Here is a 21,072-nt window from a genome sequence, read left to right on the forward strand (position 1 = left end):
AAATAATAATCATTACTTACATTGCTACTGCGCCACTTGGAAACTACTAGATGCTATTTCCCGATGCCTGTAGTTACACTGGCTCACTCACCCTTCGAAAACCACTTAATCCGGAACACAAAGATACTAAGTATTACTGTAAGGCGTGAATATCTGATGAGAGGGTGATACATACTTAGACGGGCTTGTAGAAATCTGCTACCTAGATTATTATATATAAATATATTTGGTTGCATCGCAATGTGAAAATACATATTATGAATTTACTATTAAGTTTAATTTATAGATCAATTCGGTAGTTATAGGATATAAGCGTACTATTAACGCATTTTGAACATATTAAATTCCTAGCGACGATTAGCATATTACGCAGAATGTCATATTGAAATTCATTATGTGAAAATGTAAGCTTTATATAGTAAAACATTAATTATTGTAGTTTGTTGATTATATCGTGTTTGATTATTTAATAAATATACCCGCAATTACTGCCTCTTTGCTTTAATGGTTAGCTTATAAGGATCTATTGCCCGAAGACGGGTTCAAACCCTGACTTGGGTCAATAGAAGCTTAGGATTTTTGGAGTTAAAAAGCTGGCACACATAATCTCTCTCTAGCCGTGATGGAGTCGGTATTGGGTTGTGAGAGTGAAGATAGCGAATGCATCTATATTTAACAGATGGCTAATCTTTAAGGTTAGCGCCGCTGACGAGAATGAAATTCTGTCAGGAGATAATTATTATTTCATTATTTCTCATAAATTTACGATGTATCTATATATAAGGTAAGATAAGGTCAAATGTCTGGAGATCAAGCGCACATTAATGAATTATATTTAAAAAATAATAATTAACTTCTGTAAAAGTCTGTAAGTTACGTATATATTTTCAATTCCATTAGTAAATCTATCATATAATTTCGTATTTGTTTTATGATTACTTTTTAAATAAAACCGTCGCTCCGTTAGTAACAATTACAATTTAGTAATATATAATAATTAATTTTTAAAAGTGTGCAATGAAAAAACGGTAATTAAAAAGTAATCAATAGTCCACATTAAAAATCGAAAATAACTAGTTCAAGGAAAATAAATATTAAGTATTAACGGAGCAAAAAGCGGTTCGTTTTGAGTAGTTGTATAAAAAGAACAATTTTTTAATAAGACCTATCCATTCCGCAGCAGCGCAAGACGTCGAGATTAAAACGCTCGATAAAATAGCTAATAAAGGTTGGATCTCTTGAGCTTTGATAAGAAAGAAAGTTTTTAACTTTTAAGCGTGGTTTTGTTCACTTTTTATTTTAAATAATTGCATCAATCGCTTAGTTTACTAGTCTTTTAAATTATTTTACAAAGCAATATTAGTTGATATGATCGTACTTTGTTAATAATTTTGAGCAATTAAGGTATTTTAATAATTATTTTGTCTTCCTCTACCGAATATTGTTTATGGTTATCATTAAAGCGATACATTTCAAGTAAATTAAGATCAATTTGCGGAGGACTTACAGCGAAATGTGGAAAATTAATTTATGAACGGCGTGACGGAAATAATGTGAGTGAACGTTTAATGAATGATTTTAATTTAATTTAACAGAATGCGATTGATGTGGACGTGTTAACGTTTTGCCGGATAAAGGTTTAATAAAAAGAAAACTAATTAAAAAAGTCTTTAAAAAAATAGTACATTATAAGGTACTATTTATTTAATAATGTTATAGGCGTTTTATTAAGTTTTCAATGTATACGAGTATATAAGCAGATAACTGCATCCCATGTTTATGACACATTCAGTGTTAAATGTTTATTTTGAATATGATTGCGATATTTTATATCCGGGTTGAAATAAAACCGATAGTAGTCCCGATAGAATGATTGGCGATGATCTCGAGCCCGCACACATTCCCGCATCACTCACGATAATAGCCGGCTCCGTGTCGCGACGCTAAATGTAAATCGCTCTAATTTATATGCGCGATAACGTCGCCGTACTGCTGTTAACTGTAATTATATTACCGAGCGAGGACGTGTTGATCAAAATGTCTGATTAAAAGCCCGTGATGCGAACCGAGAAAAATTTTGCCAGTCCGTCACGAACTCCGAAATTAAGGCTAACTATGATGCATCTGACCACGTTCAGTATAAGTGCAAAAAACACCTATCTTGGTTGTGGTTGAACGACATTACGTTATGTGAAAATAATGTTGGGTTCTTTTAAATTAAAATATCACTAGATGTTTTATTCGAAATCACAATTGAAATATATTTGACAAGAAACACTATAAAGAAATTTTAAAGACGCAATTAAAGTGGATAGTTATTAGAACAATATATTTTTCAAAGATATAGGACATATTGCAAGGACGAATAAGTTTTGTACGAAAATTTAGTATGCGCATCAGTAACCTTCCTATATTATGTTAGAGGCACATAGAGACAATGCCCCAATGGGCAATCTATTTGAGTAATTATCCGCTAAGGGCCATTGTCCGCCATCTTGTGTGCGTGGAATGAGCCTTGTTCACTCAATACCTTGTTATGTACATGCGTTTGGCGATAGCAGAACCAGCACACTCAAATCTGTCTCATTAAACTTTATTATTCTTGCTTGTTTATTAACTTATGAATCTTGAAATGTTGACATATTGAAAATGTCTAATGACTGCCTCTTAATCTTGTAGACATTCAATAGAAATCGGCGAGAAATGGAACATGAAACGCTGTTTAATTATAACACCAGATAAGTTAACAATCTCGAGAGCGAGTCTGACTGCGGCTTATCTGGTGCCAAATGTTTCAAAGGAACTTTTAACGAGTTTAAAGTTGGCCAAGTGTAGTGCACCCGCAGCGAGTGTGGCGCTCAACGCCTCTGTAGCTTAAGATTAATTAAACAATTGCACGATGGCTCCTTGAAAACACTCCGACATGTCTCGGCCCGTCGTCGCCAACTTTGCCAAATTAAAGCCATAAATCAAATCCGCCGACCGGAAACTGTGAAACGTAATAATGAAGACTAACCTGAAAGTTAAGAACAAGACTACAATCTTAGCGTAAGATTAATTTCTTTAAGATTTTAGAGCCACTGCAAATCAAATTTCAAATGAAATATAAATCTTTATTAATTTCATCGTAATATAAAAGTTTATTTTCAAGAGTGTTATATAAGTGCTAAATAAGCATCGTAAAAATATACAGTAGGGAGAAAGGAGGTAAGTTTTTAACATCGAGTTCATTCGAAGCGGCTCGTAATTCAACCACAATTTATGTGCGTGCGCCTGTGACGCGTTAAAAGATTAGTCGCTACCAAAGAGCAAAATAACTCAGCACTCTACGCCATAGTCTGCTAAATGCGCTTACTTTGCTAGTCTCAAATAAAAATCATGGTTCAAAATGAACGCAGTATTTGGCTCTACCATTCGAAACTTTTTCATTACGATTTGCAATAGAACGCTGAAGAGTCGGGACGCGGTATTTAAAGCGTACTTAAAGCGCTTCGATACTAAGATCGAAGCACTCGCTAAGTCAAAAGCAAAATGGCGAAACTTTATAGTGTCTAAATCACTTGTTTAAAAATGAACGTCTAGAACAACGGACGAGGAAAGTCAGGGCCAAGTTTGGGAGTATAAAGCAACCGGGACGGACTAACTCGTAGCATTGAATTTGTTTTCCAACTGAATCAATCAGCTTTTGCATAGTTCACGAGTGTCGGAATATCAAATCAATTCAAGTCACATCGATGTTTAACTGAATAGTTTAAATATTAACTTATTACTTCAGGAAAGTTTTCATGCCCTTGTTTATAGGATTTTAAAATATCTGTATCGCTATATATTAATCCGATTTATATATTCCTAATTATTAAGTCGATATATATGCTGCATAGCCTGCATAGATGACGTGGAACCAATCACGTGGGACATTTTAGTAGCCCCTCAGAGAATCGTCAACAACAAGTCTTCAATTGTTTTCCATTTGAAAAGGTAGTTCATAAATATTTGATGTACTAAATATTAACAATAACATAAGCCTTTATATATTACGTCATTATATATAAAAATCATAAAATAAAATTAACTTATGTCATAACGAAACATGCAAATACGTGCATATTATGCATATTTTAGCAAATATTTATAATAGAAAGATAAGCTTAGAATGTAAATTATTGCGTTATTATGCTTGGAACATTATTCTCGCGTAAGTTTCAACACTACCTCAATTTAATTAACAATAATACCTACTACAAAATTAACATAACATAGTTCTGAACAACAGCAATTGAAAATTATATTCAATAAGTTCGAGTTTTGATGACTAATTTAACTTAAACATCAGATTTAGTAACTACAGCTATAACGAATGCCTGAGACTTACTTTATGTTTTAATTTGGTATATTCATTAATTTTGGTTTATTGTAGCAGACAATATGATACTGAATGATTTTTGATCAATTGTTGCATAATTTAACAAAACAATACATAAATTTATCTTCTCAATGTATAATAGCATTAAACAAATATTATCTGCTCGTCTGTCCTTATATAGTGCACGAATAATTGGGTGAAGATTAATTAAGCCCGTACGTGTTATAAATGTTTAATTGATTATATGTTAAAAAGTGATAAAGTATATTAATTATTAAGTCAAAGTATTCGCTATATTATTATACTTTCTCCATTGTTTTTCATCCCAACAAAGAAAATGCTTCATCGGTAATTAAAGCACAATATATTTTTGTAATATTTTCATGACTACATTGTATTAAACGGTAATCGTTTCTATAATAATATTTTATAAGTTATTTTTAACTTTGCCTATAAGTAAATTAATAAATTTAAATCTTGTATCAAAAAAAGCTTTGATAAATAAAACATAACTATTCAAGATTAAAAAGACAGTTTTTAAATATCTTTAATGATATAAAGCGTGGAATTAGTATTTGTTGATTTCCAGCGGAGTATGCAAAAAGAAAATTGTATTTATTTGACTCTGTAATTAATAGGTTGAAAAAGAATGAATACCGAGTTTCTTGCCGGTCTTCTCAATTCTGAAACCGTTGGTAGTTTTTTGTTAATTTAATACGATTCAAAAGTGCCCTTATAAGCTTACTCAAATAAATAATTATTTAATTTGATTTATTGTATCTAAAAAAATGTAGATATAATCTCCACCATTCTTCAACCCGCATTCTTTTAAGGAGATTTTATTTCTTACTACGCATAGTGTCTTCACGCAGTTCAAACTTATTCAATGCATTACGGATCTTGAAAGAGGTTCAAAGAGGTCACATTAGGTTGGTAAGGCATTTTGTAGCTATACTCGGCGAGGCGGGCGTTTAACCTCATTTCACGTTGCATGGTGTTCTAACAAAAATTAAATATTCACTAAATTTATTCAAGTATAAGATTATAATGTAATCTTTTCAAACAATCTTTTTTCTTTTGTATTAAAGAAAAACAAAATATAAAAACATTTTTCTTTAGTGTAAGGTCTAATAAGTCGCTTTATAAACAAGCCAATGATACCAATAATTGCGTCCTAAATTTTTATAGGTCACATGTATAGGCCGTGGTCGAATTCATTACCTTATGGGATTGTAGTATGGTGGGCGAGTGGCTAGGGAGGGGGCGGCCTACATGGCGACAGCGCTCCGCCGCCGGGGACGGGAATGTAATATCAGTAGAGTAGTGATATTGCGGTTTCTAACTTTTATGATCAAACGTGGAGCTGTTATTCACTAAAAACATATTGAAAATTCAATTGGCTTCGTAAATATAAAATGACCTCAAAATGATAATAGCCTTAACCAAATTAGATATTGAAGTCAATTTGAGGTTTGGCGCCGCGATTATAATTTGTAATTTGTGATTTTATCACGTTTGCGTTGATATCAAAACATAAACTAGTGAATATATTTCATAATAACAAACAGCAATTAATTTAATTGGTTATAATAAATTTTAAAAACTGTAATATTTCAGAAAAATTTTTTATTCGACTTGTATTGTTTTAAAAGTTAACTCCGATAAAATCACGTTAAAATAAGAATCGAATTATCCAAAAATAACATGCACTTTGGTAATACAAACAATGCGAGGGACAATTTTATTGTGTGCATCGGCCCCCAAAAACGTCGAGGGGCACGGCGGCGCGACTTAATTGCAACGTGCTTGTTATCAACAACCCGTGGCTACCTGAACTTTCAAACCGAAGCGTTCATATCTATTTTTTACACAGGTTCGTTAAGGAAATAACTAAATTTTCTTCCAATTCCGAATTTCTTTCTCTCAAATTCAATAGTTAATAGTTTAACTGAATTCACCCTATTAACCTATAAAACTCAAAATTACAACGTCCAATAATTGAATGAGGAAAGCATTTTCCCTGCTTTTTTTACTCGTTAAAGAATAACTAACGTAATCAAGTTGAGCGTTTCTCGTTGGTATTTATAATTAGGCGTTATTCAGACGATTATGGTCTACTTTTATATAACAAATGCAATATTATTAATATTATACGATAATACAATTATAAATATAACATTTTTTTATGAAACACAAGCGCTATTTAAACTATATTTGTATACCAATACTTATTATTAAATAAAGTACCCATGTCATGTCTGTCCGTTTGTCTGAACACGATAAGCTCAACAACTATAAAATTGATATTCATAAGGTTTTCATCAATGAATGGAGTAATTTATAAGGAAGGTTTAGTTGTATAATTAATTAAGGTTTTGTGTAAATTGGTTAAAATATGACGAAAAAAATCATGCTGACTGGCAGTTTTATTGGTGTGCGCCACGTAAATTGATAGATATATTACGATATACACATTTCATGTAGGCCTTTATTCTATTCGTCCGAAAACGGGACGGGTAGCAAGTATGGAATAAAACAGTAATAAGACTGCGTGTACATTAAAAAATAGACTTTGTATCATATCGTTATGCGGTTACAGTCACATATTAACATAATAATATGTAAAATGAATTAGCTTCATTTGTAAAACTTGGCTGTTCGCCGCAGTCGTGCATCCAGACAACAATTGTAAAAAAAGAGCTAAGATAACAAATAAAGTTACAAATTTAAATATAGAATGAATTTTCAAATATTGAAATAACAGCAGTGTTCTGTTACGTTTTAATATTCATAAATGTCAGAGGCGAAATGAAAGGATTTCGGAACTGGATATTCCCGGTTTAAGCGATAAACGTTGCGTACAATTGCCTTAATTCTGGTCCTCCTTTATTGTAAGTTTTATTATTTTGAAGTACTTTAATTAAAAATAACAATGTTTTGAAGAAAGATGATTATGACAAGCCAACGGACTTGACGTAGACAAAAAGGTCTCAAGGAATCCCTTTCTTAAAAAATTAGGGCTGCGAATATGTAAGGAAATGGAAATTATTATTAGAAGTTCCTTCACGCCTCTAATTTTTAACAACTCTTAACCGCTTCGAAGTTTAAAGAGGTTTTATGTCAACTCTTTTGTTTGATGGATGAATTGAGATTTTAAATTTGCATCGCTGAAAAAAGTTTATAACACAATGACGGAAATTTTGTGTTGTAAAATTTAAGAAAGGTAAAGCTGAAGTACAATGTTTTAAAAGAAAAATACATTAAATCGATTTTGAAAACTAAGCTAGAAACTTCAATTGTTTTAGGAAAACATGGTTGTAATAAAAATTGAGGTATCAAATGCAAGTTTTTGTAGTTTTAAATTTCGTACTTAAAGATAAAATTTATAGGTATACAAGCAATATAATGTTTAGCGTTATCACTTTTCAAGTGGTAATAAAATGTGAATTAGAGCACTCTTCTTTATTTTAAAATTCGAATTTCAAACAAATAATCAGAGCTTAAAAATGTGTATGTGGCATTCTTCAAATTACTAAAATCATTACTAAAATTGTTAACTCGCGTTTTTCCATACCAAACATATTCACAATATGAAACCCCACTGTTAAATCTTGATATAGTGCAGAACCTTTGGTTAACAAATTCAACTAATACTTGACCTTTTTTAAATATGTACAGTGTGTTCGTTTCGAAAACAGCTTACGTAAAGATGTCAGCCCTGAAACATTGGTTACTTCCGGCGCTGTGAAGCGCTGGATATTGTTTCTTGCGTTCAACCGAGCCGGAGCTCTTTTATCTATTTAGTTTCACTAAGGTTCAAACTATTTTTGTTGTAACTATACAACTAGGTTAATGAGATGTTTTAATTTGAATTTGTTTTGAAGAAAATGAGAAAATATAATAATGAATGAAAAAATAATATCTGGTTGCGGGTGTGGTTATTCTATTTTTTTATTACAATACGCACTGTTTACGATTTAAGGGATATTTCATTGGACATAATTTGGAAAGTTTGATAGGGCTGTGTGCTGGTTCCTTTTAGGTGGGGTACCACCATATAACTTACATACTTTGTATTGCTATGTTCTGGTTTTTGTTGGCGGCTCGTAATCGAATTGACGGTGTAAGAATTGATTTTATCTATAAACCGGTTGCTACTGATTTCATAAAAAAAATACGTATGATCAACGATTATATTGGATATGTAAAGTAAACGCACGACAGACTACTTACCAAGAGAGAGAAAATAGGCATTTGCAAGTCGGCTGAAAGACGGTGTAATTGCAATTGGCTTATGTAAACTGTGAATGATAATAATGAATTGAATTAATAAATAAAGCAATGATAAGTTCAAAAATAAGGTAGTTAATATTAAAAACATTTTATGGAAATCGTATTTAAATCAAAAGATAAATTATCAGTGCAATTACCTCCGATGTCAAAATAATTCTTATGTATTTTAAACTTCTAGAGAAAAAACTGGTGAAGAATTTACTAGTGATATATTTGAGACTTTAGTATCTATAGTAAGTAAAAAAGTAGTTACATCCCCCCAGCCTCGCGGTGACTCGACCCACCAGATCATTGTTATTTATCTCGTTGCCACCCCGCTTTTATTTCGTTCGTGTCCGCTTAGGTTTATTTGTCTTCACGATCTGAGGGTACATTAACGTATTTTTCTTCTCTATTAGGGAGACGGTCGATGGCTCACCTTCAAACTTTGCGTCCCACGAAATTCGAACCTTTGCCAATTGTTTGCCTGTTTTTTTTATTTCGAAGATAAGTCAAATAAAACTTGACGATTGATTGCATCGTCCAAATTACGGGAGCGGGAGAGTTAAAATGCGTTAAGTCGCCTTTGTTTATTTACTCATCGTTGAGAAAATAACTTCACAAATTTGATAGAACAGGTCAAGTATGTTTGTATTGTATTTAGTTCTTAATAAAACTGTGAAGACTCTAATGACCTTACTTATAAACTTAGCGGTGAGGTTAGATCAGTATTTAACAAAATGATTTTTCAATATATACTGAAGTCAAAATTTATTACGGCAGTCATAACAATATTTGATAAATTCATGATGTATAATTATGTAAAATATATTAAAACTCTGAATAGAAAATAGATACCTATTATTGTTAAACTTTGTACTGCTATGTCTAATTATGACATAGTTGAGCGAAGAACTAGCTTTTTCTCCTTAATTAAATAAAAAAATGCTCAGGTATGTTTTCTTTTTTTCAAATCCATTAATTTGTAATTTCAATTACATTACAACTCATTAATATGTAAATTCAATGGTCTGTATGACAAATGCGTCTAGTGTGTTAAAAAATTAAAACTTTTTCAGTTCTGTCGATTTATATAATATAATCTGTTAAAAATATGTTTTCACTTTCGTAATAAACACAATATCGCAACTGGCTTGGGGTAAAACAGTGTGAGTCATGTGGCGATAAATAGTTACACTATTTTAAGACGTCCTTCGCACAATTTCAGAGCGTTTAACATAGTTTGATACAAGTGCGGCCGATTTTAGCCGCAACCGCTTTATTTTCTATGCATATTGGGAAAACGTTGCGCTTGAATAAGATGGAGGAATATTATTAGCGAGGACTTATTGCTGTTTACACATACTGTTCATTTAGTTACAATGTTCGAGATACTGTCAGCGAAATTCAACATTTATGGTCGATTTTTAAATCTCATAAATTAATTTGTCCATACATACAAGCTAGGTGACAAGCTTAGGTTATTTAATTTATTAGAAGTCTTTACAATGTAAATGCCTCTTGTACATTTATTTCTATCCAAGTGTAAATAAGCGAGTAATTTGATCACAAATTACGTAGCACTGAAAAGCTTCAAAAGGTCTATTAGCTCTTTAAATTAAATAAGTCGAACGATACGTAAGAAAGTTAGGAGCAAATTGCTAGAAAGAATAAATCCATTCTTGCGGATCGCTTGCATGAAAATTGCAACAGCGGGCAATAGCGGCGCGCCAGCGAAGCGAACAATTATAACGAGAGAGTATAAATCAGAATGAGTTGTGGCATGTTATTAGGACTATTCCAGCAAAATAGGAAGACGGAGGCGCGCCCGATGAGAATCGTAAACTCCACTCAAAATATTCATATTTTTAATATAACAATTCATTGTACGATTTCGTAAATATCTTGACGTTCGCGGAATACTTTTTAGTACAGTTTCATTATGTTTTATTACTTTTTATATATTTTCGTTGAAACTAGTATGATGACATTTAACGATAGAGAACTTTTTAAAGAGTTTTGTTACTAAAAATATGTATAAATAACCCGCTGTTACCGTTATCCGAGTTCGTTGCAAATGATTATAAGTTTGTAGGGTATAAAGCTTATTATTTTTATATAAATATGCAATTAATAAATGTACTTAACATATCTACGCGTTTAATTTGAATAAAATAAAGATAACACATTTCATTATATATATTATATTTATTATGTATATCATATTATGTATGTCATCATTGACTTTGAAGACGAATATTTCGATTTACGTATATTATAATTTTGTTCTGGTTTTTCTTTTAGCAAGATAAAGGATCACAATAACTGTGCGCAGACTAGAACTAATGCCATACGCATAAAACGACAAGAATCTAAACTAATCCTTTATTGAAAAAAAATAAAGATATATAGAACAACCCTGAATACTTTTTTAAATTAAGAACCTATTCTCTAAATACGTTTACACGAAGTACTCTGATATTATGCGCACTTACTCTGAGGATTATCTGGGTCGGTATCGGATAAAAACGATAAAATGCCGAGGACCTATATAGTTTGGTACCTAGCCTCACGCTCGTGAATACAAATTGACGTTTAGGGCTCGTTCATAAAGCACTGTACTTCAGAATTGTTGCGGCCTAAATACTTAACATAAAGAACCCAAAAGCATGAATTCTTATTTATGAATAAGAACTTTATATTAAAAATAACATGTTATAATTTTGTATTTATAATCGTAAAGTTATTTATTATTATAAAATAAAATTGAAGATAATTTGAAAGTGTAATGTGTATGAAACCTTACCTTTTTGCAAATTATCTCTTGGTCGTAAGGCGGCAACGTAACCTGCAAATAAGATTTTACAGCTTAGTTATGAAACGAAAATCTCAACCGTTCTTTGTTAGAGAGACCATTTATTGTGTCTTCATTTTTATATTATTGATAAAACTGCTTCTACTCTACATATATGTACGTGTATATCGCAAAATGCGAGACGTGTTAAAAATATTAAATAGTTAAATTATCATCATTATATATATTAAATATATAATAAATATTAAATAAATATGTGTTGTACCAGGATTATTTTTTTATTTTACCATAACATATTTAAATGAGTAATATTTAAGTGAGTATATTATAAGTAAATAATCTTATACAAAAGGTATGGAGCCAAACGAGATCGTTTCTCCCTATTGTGCTTATACCATTTTATCGCACGCCCCACGTATTTTTTTCATGCGTATATTCAAATCATGTAATATTTCTAAAACTTTTACAGAAGACATATAACATTATTATTTTATTTATACGTATAATGATTAATACTACGTGAGCACTAAAGTTTTCGTTTATATATATATATATATATACCCGAAATATCAAGAGAATCCGGCGGCTAATCTCAAGTGAGATTAGCCAACTGCGCAGGAGATATTATAGTGCACAAGTGTGTGCGCAAACACAGGTGCACTTTCTCTTCCCTCACTCTCATAATCCGATGGGACGGCAATCCGACACGACCGAAAAGAGAGGCATATATGACTGCGTCGTTGATTCCGCAGACCCGGAGGCCTTGGGTTCAATTCCCAGGTAAGGCTAATAAAAAGTTATTGGGTTTATCTGTCAGAAAATTCTCAGTAGCAGCCCAGAGTCTGGAAGTTGGAAGTGTGTACACTCCCGTGCCTCGGAAAGCATGTAAAGCCGTTGGTCCTGCGCCTGAGCTCATATGATATATTAGATGTGAAAGTTTCATATCAAGTTATAAGATTAGTAGTTTATGTGTTTCGGGACAAACAAACAAAAAAAATCCGTATAACATAAGTTTACAATTATTGTTCTTTAGTTTAATTTTAGGAATATAAATTGTAATAATGACATCGTAGGAGGAACTCTTTTTTTATTTTAACCGACCCAAAAAAATGCCAGCTTTTTATTTTATTAAGAATATAAAAATATATTTTAACTTTTTTTTCAGCAAGTTTTGAAATTTATATTAACAAACTTGGTTTTGTAGTTACTGAGGTAATAAAAAATGTAAAAGCGTGGCGTTCGAATTGGTTGACAGTAGCTAGCGTACAATAAATCTGGCGAATTACATTCTGTTGAGGCTTCAGGGGTAATGAATTCGACATCAAAACAAATACCCCAATTATAGCGACATTTGCCCCTAGTTTACGAAACCATAAAATATGATAAGCATCAAGCAATGAGATACAGACGGAATTCTATTTATTTGTATTTACGAGCAAATTGAGCCTTGACCTGGGCCGAGGCAAGATGTACGCCTACTCACAGAGCTTGGTAAATAAATTTACGTAAATACGACGACGGGTGATTTGTCAATAGAGCTTTGGGATTAAATAGACGATTGCACAAGTTAATTCAACGGGCTTGCAATCACAGGGTGCGTTGGTGTGTCAGCGCATCGCGTTCGATGCGGGCTGGTATTGCCGGTCGCCGGTCGGCGGTAAACAACGTTCGGCGGCAGCTGCGCGCCTGCACCCGACGTGCAATATCCCTCTTGCAAAATAAAGGAATTCTTCGCGACGACAATTGTTCGCCTTCTTTACCCTCTTACCCTTACCCGAGAAATACAAACGCACGCCTTCGAATGACTTTACAAAAATTTGCATAGCTTGTTTTTTTTCTTTCTATATTTTCACGTTCAGAAAAGCAATTTTTGTACGTCGCTCGCGATACGGAACGCGGGAAATTGCACTCGTTCTTCGGTGAACGGAGAGAACAGTGCGAATGGAGTCGCACGGAGTATTGTGCGGAATACGGCCGAGCGATTGCTTAGCGCTTTATTGCCATTTCTTCTTTCCATTATGGACGTTTGAATATGTTTCGTTTTGTGTCGCACATGCATCTCGTTCCTAATCCTTCTTTCGTTCTACGGGTTTATTTTAATGTGGTTTTAATTTTTGCACGTGATTGTTGCTTTATTCCTGAAATGGTACTTAATAATTCAGAGTAATATAAGACGACAGCGCAATTAAGCAACCCTCCAGTGTTCACGATTTACAGAAAGAGTTTCACTGCAGTCGCAGTTATTTTCCGATGTTGTGAAATTCAATTAGCCAGAGACATCCCGCCCGCTGCGTCTCTGTATACTAGCAAATTATCTTCATTACGCGCCGGAGGATAACAAAATAATTGTTAATTACTTTAAGATACTCGCCTCTTCTCGATCGTAATCTTAAAAATACCGTTAAAAAGCGGGATGGTACGTTGAACTACCGAACGAAGTAACGATAGAATAGACGATATTATCACTTTCGAGATCTCTTTGAGCTTGATAAGTGAATTAGAAATATTTTTAGAAATTTAGCACAAATTAATTTAATTATATTTGTTTAGATATTTTTTAACATTATCTTAATATATTTTTTTATAAGCAATAAATTGCTTCGAATTTTGTAATATATTTAGTTTACCTTGATATTGTTTCAAGGTTTTGATGATTTAAGAAAGCAGGTGTTGCATAAATTATCGCTTTCTTGAGAATATTTCGAGGATTTCGTATCAAGATCGTAATTTAGAGCGACAGTGTCAAATGGTTCGTTATATTTTGCTTTCCTTTAGCGAGTAATTATAACAAATAGGTCGGCGTGCAAATCTCGCCGGTGTTAATAATGGTGACGAGGTCCTTCGACGGCAATAGAAATGATTTACGAGGTGCCGGCATTTCGTCAACCGATGTTAATGATGCTGAAATGCACTTAATTTTTTTTATTGAGTTTATCATACACATAGTCTTATAAATAACATCCATGCTTAAAACACTAATCAACTTTTTTTTATTTATAATGGTTGTTATTAGAAATTTAAAAGAAAATGAAAATGGGCTGTAATATTTAAAAAAATATTTAACTGCCAAGTTATAATAACTTTACTTATTTACACATCGGACATTCTACCGCCTAACATCAATACTTAGTATTGTTGTGTTTCGATTGGAAGAGTGAATGAGCCAATGTAACGACAAGCACAAGGGATATAACATCTTAGTAATCAAGGTTGATGGCGCTTTGGTGATATAAGGAACTGTTAATATTTCTTATAACACTATTTACCATCAGCCCTCATTGTCCGCCTACCTATTTTCTATTCAAAATACTACTACTATATACTAAGTAAAAGTAGTATATATACGACGAAAAGAAAATATTAATATAAGTTCTTGAAATTGAAATTCGTTTCATTTTTAATACTAAAAATATATATATTTACTTACAAAGTACTTACATATATTTAAAAATTATAATTTTAAATTGCTTTAAGGTAATAAAGTATAAAATAGTCGTAAATCTTATAAAACAATATACATTTCTAGTATATTTAAAATAATTATAGTCAAAGAAGAGCTACAAATCATAATAAATTCGGCAAACTTATTAAGTCAGCGGCCAACAAACAATGGGGGCAAGTTATTGGCGATATATCCTCATTCTATCATGCTATACTCTTCCCCCTTTTCTCTTTCCATTCGTGCCAAAAGATAAAGCAATCGGAAAAAAATTGGAGAGGCCAGAACCAATTAACACGATGGGTTAAGAAGTAGATGATATGAACGGGTTTCGTTGAGAGGTTTTGACGCTTCCTTTGTACGTAACTTAAAATTTATTTGTATTTATTATCTTTACGTTGTAATAATTTTCTGTAGAATTTGTAAATATTTCTATTTTATTCTACCATGCCGCAAAACTGATTGGTTGATGCGTAGTGTTTGCTGGAATCGGAAATCGCGAATATCGGTTGCGTTTTTATCTACTGGGACCATTTATTTGTGTGATTTTTTGCTTCAACTTTATTTAATTTAAAGATCGAATAATAAGTGTCCTTTTTATCCACTATCTGTTGCAGCTTCGCTCGCACTTAAGTATAGGTAAAGAATATAAATGATTGCTGTGATTTTAAAGTAAGGAGCATGAAAAGTCATTCTGGTTAGAAAAAAGTATATTAAGGGTTTTTTTTTTAATATTAATGATTGTTCTTTTAATAATCATCAGTAAGCTTACTGTGACTCCCTTTGGTTTCATTTAATATATTTTATAGTGAACTAAATGGTTTGAAGTAAAAAAAATTTATACAAGTCTACGATTCTGTTGCTTAAATACCCGGGTATCTATCCACTTGAAGGTCATACTGAGCTAAAGCTTCGAGACTATCAATTAAGTGGTACACATGACAATAATGGTTAAGATTCACTAAACCATTATTAACCGTTATTTCCTTCTACTCAAAAAGGGAGAGGAGGTCTTAGTCCAGCTGTGGGACATTCACAGGCTTTTATTGTATAACAATAATGGAATACGTTTTATTTTATTCAAACTTTACTAAAGTATTACTCGCACCTCCCTAGGAGATGTTGATATTAAGACATTGTGTATTTTGCATTTTGCTATTTGCATCCAAAAGTGTGCATATGAAGTTTTTTAGCGAATATTTATCTACAAACGTTCTAACTTTACAAAAAAAATACTAACCGTGTGTATCGAATTTCTAAAAGCTTTGAACTACATATTTATTAATTCAATATAGAAACACAAATAGTAAATTGCAAGCAGATGAGACTTTTTTTTATACTAATGTTTCCTTTAAAGTGCTGTGATTATTGATCCAAATTAAAATTTTACTTTCTTTTTCTATTTAGGTAAAGTACTTAAATTTACTGTCAATTGTTATATTTTGGTAAGAATTGATACAGTTGTTTTTTTATTTGTTTACTTGTTGTATAAAGTAAACCATCGCGTAGTCGTAAAATAAACAATAAAGTTAGGAGAAAATAGACTATTCCAGTGGTTAGAAATCCCGTAGTATTCCTGAATTAATTCGAGTCTATGGGGTGAGTTTTTTAACATGGGCTGTTTGTTGGCTGGGAGTATACTGCACCTGGTAAGTGTGAAATGTACTATAATATTAACATGAGCGCTAATCAAATCATAGCACGTTCTTTTAACAAAACCACAGGTTTTCAGGATTTCCTAATAATATTTTCTATATGCTTAAATTTTTTTATCTGAAATCACTCCCAAATCACGTACCACTCGGATAATATTTGATTTCCAAGAAAATAATTAGATTATACAAGGTTTTGGTTTTTGGTAAATTAAATTGGCTGAAATTTATTAATATTCATAACCATATTGTTTTCGTTAGACCATTGTTGTAGTGTTAACATCGTGTTGGGGTAATAAAATATCGTTCACGCTTCGAATATGTTTAAATAATCAAACTTTAGTTAATTAAAAAAAGTTAGTTATTGCTATGTTTAATGAAGTTTGTGATATTATTTATAAAAAACGGGAACAGTATTTACCTGGATAATACCTGGATGAAAACCCTATAGTACACCCGGATGAGTTACATATTAGTTTTTAACTGTTATCGTTACCTGTTAAAGCTTATTTTTGAGAATTACTCCATCCATTGTAATAAATTGCCATGAACAGTATAATGAACAGTATAGTGGTAAGCTTTGTGCAAGCTCTTTTGGGTAGGTACCACCCACTCATCAGATATTCTACCGCAAAACAGCAGTACTTGGTATTGTTGTGTTCCGGTTTGAAGAGTGAGTGAGCCAGTGTAATTACAGGCACAACGGACATAACATCTTAGTTCTCAAGGTTGGTGGCGCATTTGTGATGTAAGCGATGGTTAACATTTCTTACAATGCCAATGTCTATGGGCGTTGGTGACCACTTACCATTAGGTGGCCCATATGCTCGTCCGCCTTCCTATTCGGTAAAATAAAAAAAATAAAAAAATGATAAAAAAATTCTAATGCGCGTTGAACTCTGTTACTGAATCGATCTAAATTGACAGTTATCTCATCGACTACGTTGACACAATTAGCTATATCGCGTAAAATATTTATGACAATATCGATATTTTAAAGCTATCTCGTTATGAACATTTCATTTTAATCGGATTATATTTGTAATCCAAACAAACGAAATTTACCTCTTTATAATATAAACATGATTAAATATTGCTGATTTTAAATTATCTTATGGTTTCGTTTCATTTTTATTTAGTCTAAAAGATAAAATTGTAATATATTTGCAATTGTAACTTTGAATACAGATTATAAACCTGTAATTGTTACAAATAATGTAACTTACAGTTACGTCTGTAATTTGTAATGACTTCGTTTATCATAAATATTTTAATTTAATTGATTGAGATACTTTTTAAAAATCAATATCTCTTATGACGTGTTTTTTTAAGAAATTATTTGATCCAAAATAATTTAGTGCACAGAACGCAAATCTTAAAAGAAGATTATGGGTTGGAATCTAGACGTAAAATTTCTCCTTAATAAAACAGGAGAACCTAGCCAAGCAATGGGGTATTTACGGGATGTGTATACCCGTACCTATTGTACGGGTATTTTTATGTGTTCAAATCAATAGAATGTCCGATCAACAGATAACGGGTAACATGTACACGTTAAGTAATCCTATTTACTGTAATCTCAAAGAGTCAAAGACTTAAATCTTATTTACACGGTATTACGGCATTAGCGCACCGATCTCTCGTAATCCACTTTACGAAAACACGCTTACCTATCGCATAACAATGGACACGAAAATTGATTGTGCTCTGTATACGGTTTGTAAAGAATAATAATTTATCTTTAAGCGTACAACAAAATAAAATTAAGGGAAAATATTGAGCCATGTTTATTTTAGTATTCATTTTATTTTAAATTGAATTATTTAGATAGACAAACAATAAGTGTGTTTAGCTGTTTTTATTCAAAGAATTGAATTAACAATTAAACGAAAATATACTGTTAGTTATTTTATATAGTTAATGGGCAAAGTAAAAGCTGAATGTTCGGTAATAATAGGCCTTATATCAATTTGATCTTTATAAAAGTATATAATATATATGATTGAAGTGTAGTTACAAGCTTATGTAATTAAAAGTAAATAATATCATATATAAACAACACATTGTTGTGAGTAACCATACAGAACTAGACGTAGGCGTATCTCTTTAACAAAATACCTTTCAAAATGTACATATATCGAAAGGTGAGACTTACTGAATATGGCGAATTTGGTCAACCTGCCAAGTGTGCTGTATACTAAACATAAAATATATTTTTGGCCCATTTCTAATTCAAGTATCAAATTTTCCAACTATTTTGTAATCATTTTATACGATATTTCTATTAATGTAAGCCGTATATTAATTTATTTTATTGAAAAAAAAAAAAAAAGATGATATCACTTATTATAGAACGTTAATATTACCTCATAAAGAAAGACGAACCCGTTAAATGATTACATAAAATAGCCTCTTCAAAATTATAAATTAATCTTCACGAATGTTAAAAAAATAATTGTGATGGAAGAATTTGCGCGCGCGTAATCCGGAACCGTTGCCCGCATTATAATTAATTTATATAGAAGCAAACACTGCATACATAATAAAATAGACGAATCACACAAAGTGCTTAAAGTACATATAAAATTTTCTTGGAATTGGCCCAGAACAAGCTATTCGAATGAACGAATACGGATCCAATCTAACAAAATAGCGGCAATTACAATCCCAAACTAGACGCCATCGAACGTAATGGCCGGCCTTCGACAACATAAATAAGAGAAGCCTCCATACGACTTTTCCAGTAATAGTCTAAATATCGCTCAATAATGGAACTGAACGGAGGAAAGTGTGGAACAAACAATAATGGGCGAAGCAAAGTGGGCACGTACGAAGTCGCAGAATTAATCAGTTAGTCACACTTGTGCCAAACTAAGGAAGAGTCGATTAGGAGGGTACCTTGAGGATTATTGAGACATCGGCGGCGCCTCGCCAGCTGTGGCCGGCAAAGTTCCCGATATTGCCGTCGCGGACAGGACTGCCCTCAACTTGTTACAACTGCCCAAGAATTTCTAGCTCCACTCAAACTCCATCGTTCGATCACACTTATTGGAAAAAGTGAAATACTTTCTATCTCTCTTCGGAAAACTATCTCATAATTTTCGCATTTTTAATAAAAGTGATAGAACAATTTTACCTCCATTAAAGGCTTTTATATTACACCTTCTAAAATTGGAATTGATTTATTACTTTAAAATAAGTTCGGCCAAGTAAAATATCAAATATCAGGTGTGTCGCGCTTCTTGTTGAAAAACAATTTGTCATTCCATAAATGGTATTTATTTAAACATATATTAGGTGTAATATACATACATATATATATATATATATATATATATATATATATATATATATATATATATATATATATATATATATATATATAATTATACACACATATGAAACAAAATTAATTGAGTAAATATAGTTTCTAAATATTTAATTATCCTACTCCTCCTGAGAGCCCAGCTCTGTACACAATATTCATAACAGAAATGCACATTATAATCTAATTAATTCTCCTCAATATTAGAATAGATTACTGAATAACATGCATATTAATTATAGAGCTTGAATGTGTTTATTATTAGTTAATCACATTATGAATTCATGCGACCGTGTGGTATCTAAAGAAAAAATAAAAAATATATGATTTCGAATAATTTAATCCCCACCAACTTGTTAATTGGGCAACTGGTGGTAGGGCTTTTACTGGTGGTAGGGCTTTGCACGGGAGGTAGGGCTTTGCACTGGAGGTAGGGCTTTCACTGGTGGTAGGGCTTTGTACAAGCTCGTCTGGGTAGGTACCACCCGCTCATTAAATATTCTACCGCAAAACAGCAGTACTTACTATTTTGTGTTCTGGTTTGAAGGGTGAGTGAGCCAGTGTAATTACAGGCACAAAGGACATAAAATCTTAGTTCCCAAGGTTGGTGGCGCATTGACGATGTAAGCGATGGTTAACATTTCTTACAATGCCAATGTCTATGGGCGTTGGTGACCACTTACCATCAGGTGGCCCATATGCTTTTATATTTAAAAAAATACGTCTATTTTGTATAACTTGTATATATTTTATGTAGTTGTTTTTACAATACGTCTGCATGTTTTTATTACCAGCAGAATCACAGTTTAAATTTTGGGATTATTGACGACTAAGCAAGTTATTAATGAACTGCGATGACGACTTTTTCCTTTGAAAGGTTTATCTGCATGAACATTTGTATTGAGCATATGTATTTACACAACCAATACATACATAAAACGCGCTAAAATACAAACAAACATTCACATAGTATGAGTATAAGATGCGGCAATCATAACATTACATGCATACCAGTAAAAATATTTGTCATCAAAAATATCTTGTGGGAAAACGGATGGAATTCAAAAAGAGGGTAATTTAATTTGCGCGTGCATACACGCTTAATTGGTAGTTCGTTATATATATCGATATGACATTATTTAGTTATAAGCCGAATCGAGCTCTGCATATGAGCCGACGCGGGGCTCTTCACGTATCGGTAAATTT

General features: G+C 32.1%; 1 protein-coding gene across 1 annotated transcript in view; it reads right to left on the reverse strand.

Annotated features, from left to right (window-relative positions):
* LOC126781049 (muscleblind-like protein) overlaps nt 1–21,072 on the reverse strand; it is a 245,292-nt gene that overhangs the window by 135,330 nt on the left and 88,890 nt on the right. The window contains exon 2 of the transcript XR_007670602.1: nt 11,442–11,483. The gene's annotated coding sequence lies outside the window, so the exon portion shown is untranslated. The remainder of the gene's footprint in view (nt 1–11,441; nt 11,484–21,072) is intronic.

This window comes from Nymphalis io, chromosome 3 (assembly GCF_905147045.1).
Source record: "Nymphalis io chromosome 3, ilAglIoxx1.1, whole genome shotgun sequence".
Taxonomy (NCBI): domain Eukaryota; kingdom Metazoa; phylum Arthropoda; class Insecta; order Lepidoptera; family Nymphalidae; genus Nymphalis; species Nymphalis io.